This window comes from Vespa mandarinia, chromosome 4, assembly GCF_050613455.1.
Source record: "Vespa mandarinia isolate Hongniang chromosome 4, ASM5061345v1, whole genome shotgun sequence".
Taxonomy (NCBI): Eukaryota; Metazoa; Arthropoda; class Insecta; order Hymenoptera; family Vespidae; genus Vespa; species Vespa mandarinia.
In genome coordinates this window covers 4,819,985-4,830,000 of record NC_140813.1, presented here as the reverse complement: position 1 = coordinate 4,830,000, position 10,016 = coordinate 4,819,985, and the positions used below count along the sequence as shown (strand labels likewise).

The following is a 10,016-nucleotide window of genomic DNA, read 5'->3' as shown; positions in this document are numbered from 1 at the left end:
TTTACTCTCACAAATGCAAGACGAACAAACGAACGAACGAACGAACGAACGAACGAACGAACGAACGGACGAATGAACGAACGAACGTATGTATGAACGAACGAACGAACGACCACTGTGGATGCAACATTGTACCCTTCACGACGACTTAAAATTCTCCGATAAGTCGGACTATACATGCAACTCGTCTTTCCTTTCGAGATATATAAACCCCCTTAGGGAACTTGAGATCTTCATGTTCGTTCGATAACACGAGAATAATATCTCAACGTGAATTTCATTCTCAATCTCCTTCCCCTTTAATATCTCGTTTTCTCTCTCTCTCTTTCTCTCTCTCTCTCTTTCTTTCTCTCTCTGCCTCTTTCTTGCAAGGACAGATAATGCAACTTTTTTTCCTTTTTGTTTTATTTTTTTTTCTTTCTTTTTTTTTTTTTTTCGAAGCACAGGACGATGGAAGAGAGCTTTGAACTCGCGTTAATAGGACGAATCGAAAGTTCTTAATTTAGTATTTTAATGAGTAAAAATGTCGCGAAAAAAGGTCATATGTCTGATTAATTTTTAAAGTAACGTTATTCGAGAAATTTTTCAATTAAGTGTACGTATATTAATTTATAGTTATTCGCTTAAATAATCATACGTTTATGAGCATTAGATTATTAAAGAAAAATAAGAAAGGATTATCGGGAAAATTATAATAAATTTTAGTAAATTGACGTAGAGAAAGAGAAAGAGAAAGAGAGAGAGAGAGAGAGAGAGAGAGAGAGAGAGAGAGAGAGACAAATATATAAAAAGTTTCTTACAACTTTAAAACAATCTGTTTAATAATCGATCATATATCCGCTTAGATATCTATTTAAATATCGAACGAGAGTGTGTCTTATATATCCACATTTCCATGTAAATGCTTTTCAATCTTGAAGGGAAAAAAAACTTACCTATCTCTTACTTACGGGAAAGTTCGATGAAAGAAACCAATCTACGATAATGCTTCCGAGACGAGGCGAGGGAAGGGCACTAAGAGTAGAATTTTCCTCTTCATTTATAGGGACAAACTCTTCTTTGCAAAAGGTTTCTCGTTTCTAGTTGAAGATCGAACGTTTTTCCGGTTATCTGTCCACCCACATCGTACTCCCTTAAATCTCGTCCTTCCCCTTTTTTCATTTTCGTTTATCTTGCTTTTTGCTTTATTTCGTATCGTTTTTTCTCATTGCGCCTTGGGTGGATATCGGTAAAAGGTCCACAAAGGTCTCTTTCCAACAAAATATTTTTTTGTTTCTTTTTTTGTTGTTCCTTCTTTCTTGCTTTATTTCTTTCTTTCTTTCTTTCTTTTCTTTTCTTTCGAGGAAAAAAAAAGAGGAAAAGAAAAGGAAAGAGGAAAGAAGAAGAAAAAAAAAAGAAGAAGAAAAAAAGCAACAAGAAATTCGTCTCCCACAACTCTCTTAGTCGTTTCAAACCGACATAGAATTTTTTTGCCAGTCCTCTTTCCCAACGTAGATATTTTTCTACGTAGGTATGGAATATCCGAAAAATCTGCTTTCCATTTGTCCGAAGGGCTTTGCATAAAAACTAGAGTTATGCCGAAAGGTCAACCATTCGTTCTTTCGTTCGTTCATTCGTTCGTTCGTTCGTTCGTTCGTTCGTTCGTTTTTTTCTTTTCTTCGAATAGCTCATACACGCAAAAAATAGATAAACCCTTTTCTCTCTCTCGCTCTCTCTCTCTCTCTTTCTCACTTTTTCTCTCTTTTTTTTTCTACGTCACCTCGTCGTTTACCCGCCGAACCGTTGTGTTTATACCTAAAGTAAACTACCGAAGCGCGAGCAGTCTCTTGTTGGAAGAAGACCGACACGTATCGTTTCGTATTCCTCGGAAATTTTCTGTGTGTTAAGTTAATGAAATATTATGGGATATTATTGAAGATACATATGGATTATTAATATTGTTCGAGGGATATCTCAAAAAGTGCATTAAAATAATATATGTAATTTATTCATAATGTATTGATTATAACTAAGTACATACGTTTTATCATAAATAATTGCGTTAATTAACTACGAACTTCTACGAAGAAAATATATATTATATATGCATATATATATATATGTATATGTATATACGTATGTATATTGTATCATACTCGTTATATTATAATTATTTATAAGTTATAATAAAAATACCAGGAAACGTATATATTTAGTTTGGAAAAAGATAAAATCATTGCAAAAGTGCTAATTGGTATAATTACTTGGAACGAGTAATGTTCATAGTGTTGTTAACGTTGATTGCCAAGGAGATTAATTACGTCCCTAAGACCATTCTTAGCAAAAGGGATAATTGCTTCGCAGAAGGCAAACGTAGTCGTTGGATATTCGATGGCCTCTTCTATTCGGTTTTGATTGGATTCTCGTCTTTCTCTTCCCTCTAAGATCATCTTACGAACTAAGGTTGTTCAGTTTGCTTTGTTCAGGGCTCGAAGTAGATTCCATGATTAGATCATACCAATCTTCCTGTTATTCGTTATATATATATATATATATATATATATATATATATATATATATATAAGGACTTGCACGCAGATCGTTCCATTTTCTTTTCACGTTTGTTCTCCATCTTGAATGAAACTACTCCTATCTATGATCGATCGAGACAATAAAAAGGAATACATTTTCTAAGTATGGTTAAAACAATGATAAATATATTTGTGCACTCGTTTACAAAAGAAAGAAAAAAAAAAAGGAAGAAAAAAGAGAACGAAGAATTGGTTTTCTTTCGTAAAGAATATTTTAAATAAAAAATTTTCAAATGACGAAATAGAATCGAAGCATTGCGTCTTCGGCGCGTATCCGTCGGCTCGCGATGTCGTTCGTTTTCTACGTAGCGTCGGAAAAAAGAAGAAGAAGAGGAAGAAGATAAAGAAGAAAAAAAAGAAGAAGAAGAAGAAGAAGAAGAAGAACAAGTAGTAGTAGAAGAGGATAAGGAATAAAAATAAAACAAATATAAAAAAGATAAAGGGAAGAAAAAGCGATAGAAATGAGAAAGCGTAAGCGTAAGAGGGAGAAAAAAATAATAAAGAAAAATAAAACAAAACAAAAAAAAGAAAAGAAAGAAAAAACAAAACAAAACAAAACAAAAAATAAAGAAAGTAACAATATAACTATGCATAAGAGATGCGTAAATTGAATTCATTGGTACTCGAAGGTTTACGTATATATGTAAGTAGTTGACTTCTCAATTAACTGTGTCTACAAAGATACCACATTGAACGTGAGCGCGCTAGCTCTCCTTCTCTCTCTCTCTCTCTCTCTCTCTCTCTCTTTCTCTCTCTTTCTCTCTCTCTCTGTCTGTCTCTCTCTCTCTTTCTTTCTTGTGCAAAATCCGACACGACGATATCGTAAAGAGCGATCTTTACGCTCATTCGTGGATGACCATGCGTTAAGTTTGCGACGCCCGATGTTTATGTCTAAGCGAGAAATCTTTATCAAGCCTAGGCCAAGCTAGCTAGATGGTTAAACGTTATTTCACTTGGGGCTCGCCATTTTACATAGTCCATTTTATTACAGTTTATTTTCTTTAGGTGCTCCTGCAAGAGCTAGCCCGTGCAACATTGTCCTTCGTTATTCTCGTTGGCCGATCGAAGTTATGAAACTCTAGGACGAATTCATTGCCTGCAAGGCTCGTTCGTTCAGATTTTGATCGTATGGAATCCATTACGTTTCGTATCTTTTTCAAGTATAGAAAAGAATGTATATATATATATATATATGTATGTATGTATGTATGTGTGTGTGTGTGTGTACATATATATATATTTATATATACGTACATAATACACGTGTCATTAAAAGCCGAGACATTTCTATGGTAATCGCCCTCTTCTTTGTACGCCATTACGATATTCAATACGATGTCTTCTTAGTCTGTTACAACTATGAAATTGTATTTGTTATGTTATTTCCGTTTTCATGATTTCTCTCTCTCTCTCTCTCTCTCTCTCTCTCTCTCTCTCTCTCTCTCTCTCTCTCTCTTTCTCTTTCTCTTACTCTCTATCTCTCAATTTTTTTCTTTCTTATAACGTACGAAAACTTTTAATATCATTTGACGAGGAATAAAATCCTATCCTCCGGTCAAGTTAACGAGCCAGTCCACAAGACGGATGCAATTTTTGGTAGGAAGTCCGAGATCTATTACGTCTTACGGAGTTATGAAATAACGGTATACGACTAGAGTCGTTCGGCGGGATAAATAGCGAGTTTCCGATATACTCTATATCTAGCTAGCTATATCTACCTACCTACCTATCTACCTACCTACCTACCTACCTACCTACCTACCTACCTATCTACCTATCCACCAACCAACCAACCAACCAACCAACCAACCAACCAAGAAAAATATCCTCGGCATAGCTCCAATTTTACGAGGTCATCTTCCTATTTTCCAAACGTTCTCGTCTTACTCGTACGAGAAGCACGAAAAGGAGATCGAGCTTTCCGATTCGGAAGAAAGTCGAAAAGCTTACTAGAAAACGGGCGAGCGCGGTTAAGCGTTAAGTTTTCTCAAGGCGTTCCAACAACGAAATTGTTATTTCTCCTTCAACGAAGGAACGACGGAGGAAGATTGGACACGTAAAAGGGTTCTTCTTGCTAAGGCGAGTACGTTTGTAGGTACACGATTGTGTAAGGATGGGTTGGTTGAAATCGTTGTTGGAATATCGCCGACGAACTTCTAGGATATCTCTCTTTTTCTCTCTCTCTCTCTCTCTCTCCCTCTCTCTCTCTTTTCTCTTCTCTTCTCGTCTTTATCTTTCTCTTACAAGATTCTACGTACGTACGTATCTATGTATGTATCTATGTATTTGTATATGTGTATGTAAGTACATATAGCTTCACGTACGTTACCATGAGAAGTCTTATGCGTTTGAGGATTTACCCGGAGGACGTTGGATAGACTAGACTAGGTACGACTAGAGTAGGTATCTACGTTATTCGTAGGTACATGTAAGTTACGTGCATTTGTGTGTGACTATCAGAATGACGGTGAACGTTGAAGTCTCATTAGAGCGAAGTCACAGGAACGACCGAAGGAAACTTCGTACAAAGATATATATATATATATATATATATATATATATATTATATATTATATATATATATATATATATATTTGAGAGAAGAGACATGAAAACTCGGGAGGAGGTTGTGAAAATGTAAAGATATCTATGAAACGAAGAGGAAGAGGTAGAAGAGGTAGAAGAAGTAGTAGAAGTAGACAAGGACGAGATGTAAGAGTAAGAGTAAGAGTAGAATAGAATGGCGTAGGGGAAAGTCACAAAATGAGAACCGTGAGATAAGGGGGACTTATGCACTAAAAAAAGAGAGGACGACGATGTCTATGCGATACTACGAAAATGTTAAGTCCAAGACGATCGACAAATTTTTCAACTCGAACCAATGATATATATTTACTTAGTTTCATTGAAGTAAAAGTATTCGCAAAGAATTTCATAAAGGCAAGTGATTTAATGGGGAAGGGAGGGAGGTAGGGAGGGAGGGGAGGGTGAATTTGAGATGGAGACGATAAATAAATTAGAGAAAGGTTCTTTTACTTTTTCTTCTTTACTTTTCTTTCTTTTTATCTTTTTTGTTTTTCTTTTTTTATTATTTCATTTTATGTATTTCATTTTGTTTTTTCTTCGTTTTCTTTTTTTTTCTTTTTTTTTTTTTTTTTTTTTTTTTGGTTTTTTGTTTAAAACACGTCGAACTTTATTTTATATAGATAGATATAAGTATACACAAGTTCTATTCGCTAAGTAATTAGGTATACGTTAATTGATTGTAACTTTAAACAATTATTATCGTACAATTAAAATCAAATGTATTTCTTGAAAAAAGAAAGAAAGAAAGAAAGAAAGAAAGAAAGAAAGAAGAAAAGAAAAAGAAATCATGCAAATATCTTGAGATATTTGATTTTTACTAAACAATACGATTATTTTCGTAAATATGTAATTTATCATATCTTTCTTTTTTTTTCTTTTTTTTGTTTTCCTTTTTCCATATAAGACATGTTTAAGTACACGTTATATACATGGATACGGTTAGATTTTAAGGAGATCAATGGCTTCTTAGGTTCTCTCATCGAGTTGAATATTACGGTTGAGCTTAAGCTCTGACTGGTTGGAAAGGCGGTGCATCTCTTGCATCCTCAAACTTCACGCCCCCTTCTCGATATTCCGTTCGAGAAGAAAGACCGAAAGGATTCCGGATCACGAAAACGATAGTCTAGACTCTGATCAACGTGGGGACTGTAAAATTCTGTAGGCACGTGATCTTCTATCATGGCATTTCTCTCTTTCTCTCTCTCTCTCTCTCTCTCTCTTTCACTCTCTTTCTCACTTCGTCTTTGCATACATATGCATTACATGATGTTGGTAGTGTTAGTAGCAGAGTAGTAGTAATAGTAGTAGTAGTAGTAGTAGTAGTAGTAACAGTAGTAGTAGTAGTAGTAGTAGTAGTAGTAGTAGTAGCAGCAGTGGTAGTAGTAGTAGTGGTATACGAGATGGCAAGACCGTAATATATTTAACAATGTTTCACGATATGAGACGTTTTTACGGAAAGTCGTTGGAATAGGAATTGCTCTTTGGCTTTTCTCTCTTTCTCTTTTCTCCCTTTAGGAGGATGAGGATGAGGATGAGGATGTGGATGAGGATGTGGATGAGAATGAGAAGGAAGAAGAAGACCAAGGTGAACACATTGGAAACGAGTTTGTTCCAGTCTAGGTAATACGCGTATCGATACTTCGTCTACATACATATATACACAACGTATCTATAAGTATACTTATATACATTCATATATATATATATATATATATATATATATATATATATATATATCGAGCTGCAGAAAACTTTTATAACCATCTCAGAACTCTGGTCGGACTGCTGAATCCGATGACACGAAGTTTTCTCTTCCCCCCACCTCCCCCCCCCATTTCTATCTAATTCTTTCTTCTTTCTACTTCACTTGCTGCTGCGTTTACTTTCTCTCTCTCTTTCTCTCTTTCTCTTTCTCTCTCTCTCTCTCTCTCTCTTTTTCTCTCCTTCTCTGGCTTCTATTGTCCAGCTTATATAAAAGAAAATTGGAAGTATTCTTTAGAGAAATTTAATTCGAATTACATTCGAACTTCTGTTATAAAATTTTTACTAACGTTTCTATCAATTCTCTTTATACGATAATTGAGAGGTAAAAGAGAGAAAGAACGAAAGAAGAAAAAAAAAGAAATAGATACCTAAATATCGACCTAAATACGATCACGATTACAATGTTAAATTAAACATTGATTCGGTAAAATTAATTATAGGATTAGACGATATTTTCTTGTTTTCGAATTGCCGAATACGAATGTTTATAATATACACGATATATATATATATATATATATATATATATATATATATATGTATGTATGTATGTATGTATGTATGTATGTATGTATGTATGTATGTATGTATGTATGTATGTATGTATGTTTGTATGTATATGTTTGTGAGACGAAATAGAAGATAATGTAAACAGAATCTGCTTAAGAGTTTCGCAACGTCGAAGAAGTGAAAAACATTAGAGAATGAAAGAAGGACGCGACGGTAGTAAGTAAAGGATGGAAGGAAGTAAATAGTGAAAGAAAAAAAGAAAAAATAAGATAATAAAAAAAAAAAAAAAAAGGAAAAAAGAAATAGAATAAAAAAGAAAAAAAGCGTATGGCGGAGAATGAATAGGAGGTAGGATAGGAGGGTGGAGGGGAGGGGGCCCAGGAGAAGTACGTTCGTGGAAAGTTAGGTTCGTGCAGGACGTAGTGTCGACGTGGGAGGTGGCGAGGAACCATAGGAAATGACGAAGAGAGGAGAGGATGAGAGGGCTCTTGGGTGGGGTTTGAGGAGGATCGAAGTGAAGAGTAGAGAATGTTGGGAAACGAGCTTGATTCTCGAGCGAGGTCACGTATCTCGAAGCCAATCTAATACACTTCGCAAAAAGGAAGAAAGCCAAAAGTGAGTTACCACATTTCTCTTTCTCTTTATCTCTCTCTCTCTCTCTCTCTCTCTCTCTCTCTCTCTCGCTCTTACTGGATAATAGCGTAAAGGTTATGTCCACGAGAAGAAACCTTCGAATTCGAACGAAAATAAGAAAGAGAGAGAGAGAGAGAGAGAGAGAGAGAGAGCGAGAGAGAGAGATTATTTCGTTGATGACCAGCCAAAGTTCCGGCGTATCGTCCATCTTTCTCTATGAATGTAGGTGTATATATATATATAGCTAGCTAGATCTTCGTGTTATTCAGTCCTTTCCAATTTAATTCGTTTGAACTGACTTTCCTTTGATTACCTATCGCCTATCCTTCTTCGTTTTTTTACTTTTTAAGTCGAACAGGATATAACTTTTTCTTTTTTTTAAGAAAAAAGCTTTCTTCTCACGTTGTCCGTACGACGGAACGTAAACTTTCGTATGGCCACGTTTATATCTTGCGTGTTTTTGATATTTACTTCTTTTTTTTTTTTTAAAAGAGGAAGAGAGAGAGAAAGAGAGAGAGAGAGAGAGAGATTGTCGGACAGAAAGATAGTATCTATATTATACACTTGTATGTAATGAAATGCCTGAAATACTTCGTATAATGATAAGGAAATAATTTCACTTCGATCGGGACAACTTTTCTTTTTCTTTCTTTCTTTCTTTCCTCTTTTTTTTCTCCCGCTTTTTTTTTTTTTACTTCTTTCTTTCCCCCTCTCCCTATCTCTCTTTCTCCTCTCTCATTCGTTAGCATGAGATATTTTTGTGATAATCAGAAAAATTTTAACGACGGACTCGATTGAAAACAAACATTAAACGTAAGAGAAATAAGAGAATTTTATCAGATCATTGATATTATTATAGTTTACTGGTTATAAATTTATTTGGTTAATGTATCGATCGATGATTTTATTATTATAAATATAAAATGAAGAACTTCATTCGTAAGTAACGAACGAGGCAAATGTTTTTAATATGTTTTTCATTAATTATAAATTTAATTAAATTACGATTGACTTCTATCGAGTGATTTTATCGCGATAAAAATTATCGCATTGGATTTATCTATAAATAGATAAATTAGGTATGTGTAAATAGATATAACGATTTAGCTAGGTATTCTTCACTTTCGTAGAAATTACGGATAATTTGCGATCAATGAAGTCTATTCGCGGAACCTAACATGTCACAATTGGCCACACAGTAGGTTTCTTTATAGGCATTAAGGCACCTTCCATAAATTGTCTATTTTCAGCTATAACGCGAACAAACAAACGACGCTATTTGTCTATGTCATACATATGAACGCATCATCACTATGAACGTATACTCGTAAATAATTTTTCTATTAATTCATTCACAGATTTTTTCTTGTATTTTTCAACGAGTCAAAAAGTTCCAGGAGAAATTACAGTATTCTTATTTCAAATACACGATGAATGACAAATGTCAATTTTACAAGATAGACTAGAAGATAGGGTGAGAAGAGAACTGGGATATGTATATATATATATATATATATATATATATACATACATACATACATACATACATACGTATCAGCATTCTAATTATTTTATCAATGCAAACGATTAGGAATTTATTTTTAGCAGAAAAATTTTTGTTTTTCCCTTATCAACGTTGTCTCATTTCATTTGTCTCTTTCTTTTTTCTTTTTTCTTTTTTTTTTCTTTTTTTTATCTTTCCATATAGACTTTCTATGTTTCTATTTTAGTTCAATGAATTATCAGAAAATATTGTTGTTACGTTCGAGGAAACGACAGAAAATACGTCGTTGGCTTACCTGTAAAGCACGATTCGAGTTAAGTAGGTATTACTCGTTCTCCGATTGTTTCGACACCAATAGACATACTCCGTAAATCACCAGTTAAATCTTAGAAAGTATAGTAAATGGATAAAAGAACGTTCGAAAGAGCTCGAGGTTATCTCGCACCGTC

At 34.3% G+C, this 10,016-nt stretch overlaps 1 protein-coding gene across 2 annotated transcripts in view; it reads right to left on the bottom strand.

Moving 5' to 3' along the window:
- LOC118445822 (uncharacterized) overlaps positions 1-10,016 on the bottom strand; it is a 13,405-nt gene extending 3,389 nt beyond the window's left edge. Inside the window, exons 1-2 of one of the 2 annotated variants that reach the window (XR_004839413.2) lie at positions 9,863-10,016; positions 2,563-2,632 (exon numbers count right to left, since the gene is read on the bottom strand). The gene's annotated coding sequence lies outside the window, so the exon portion shown is untranslated. Of the gene's footprint in view, positions 1-2,562; positions 2,633-9,862 lie in introns of those variants that run through there. The other variant, XM_085656523.1, reaches the window with a different exon arrangement.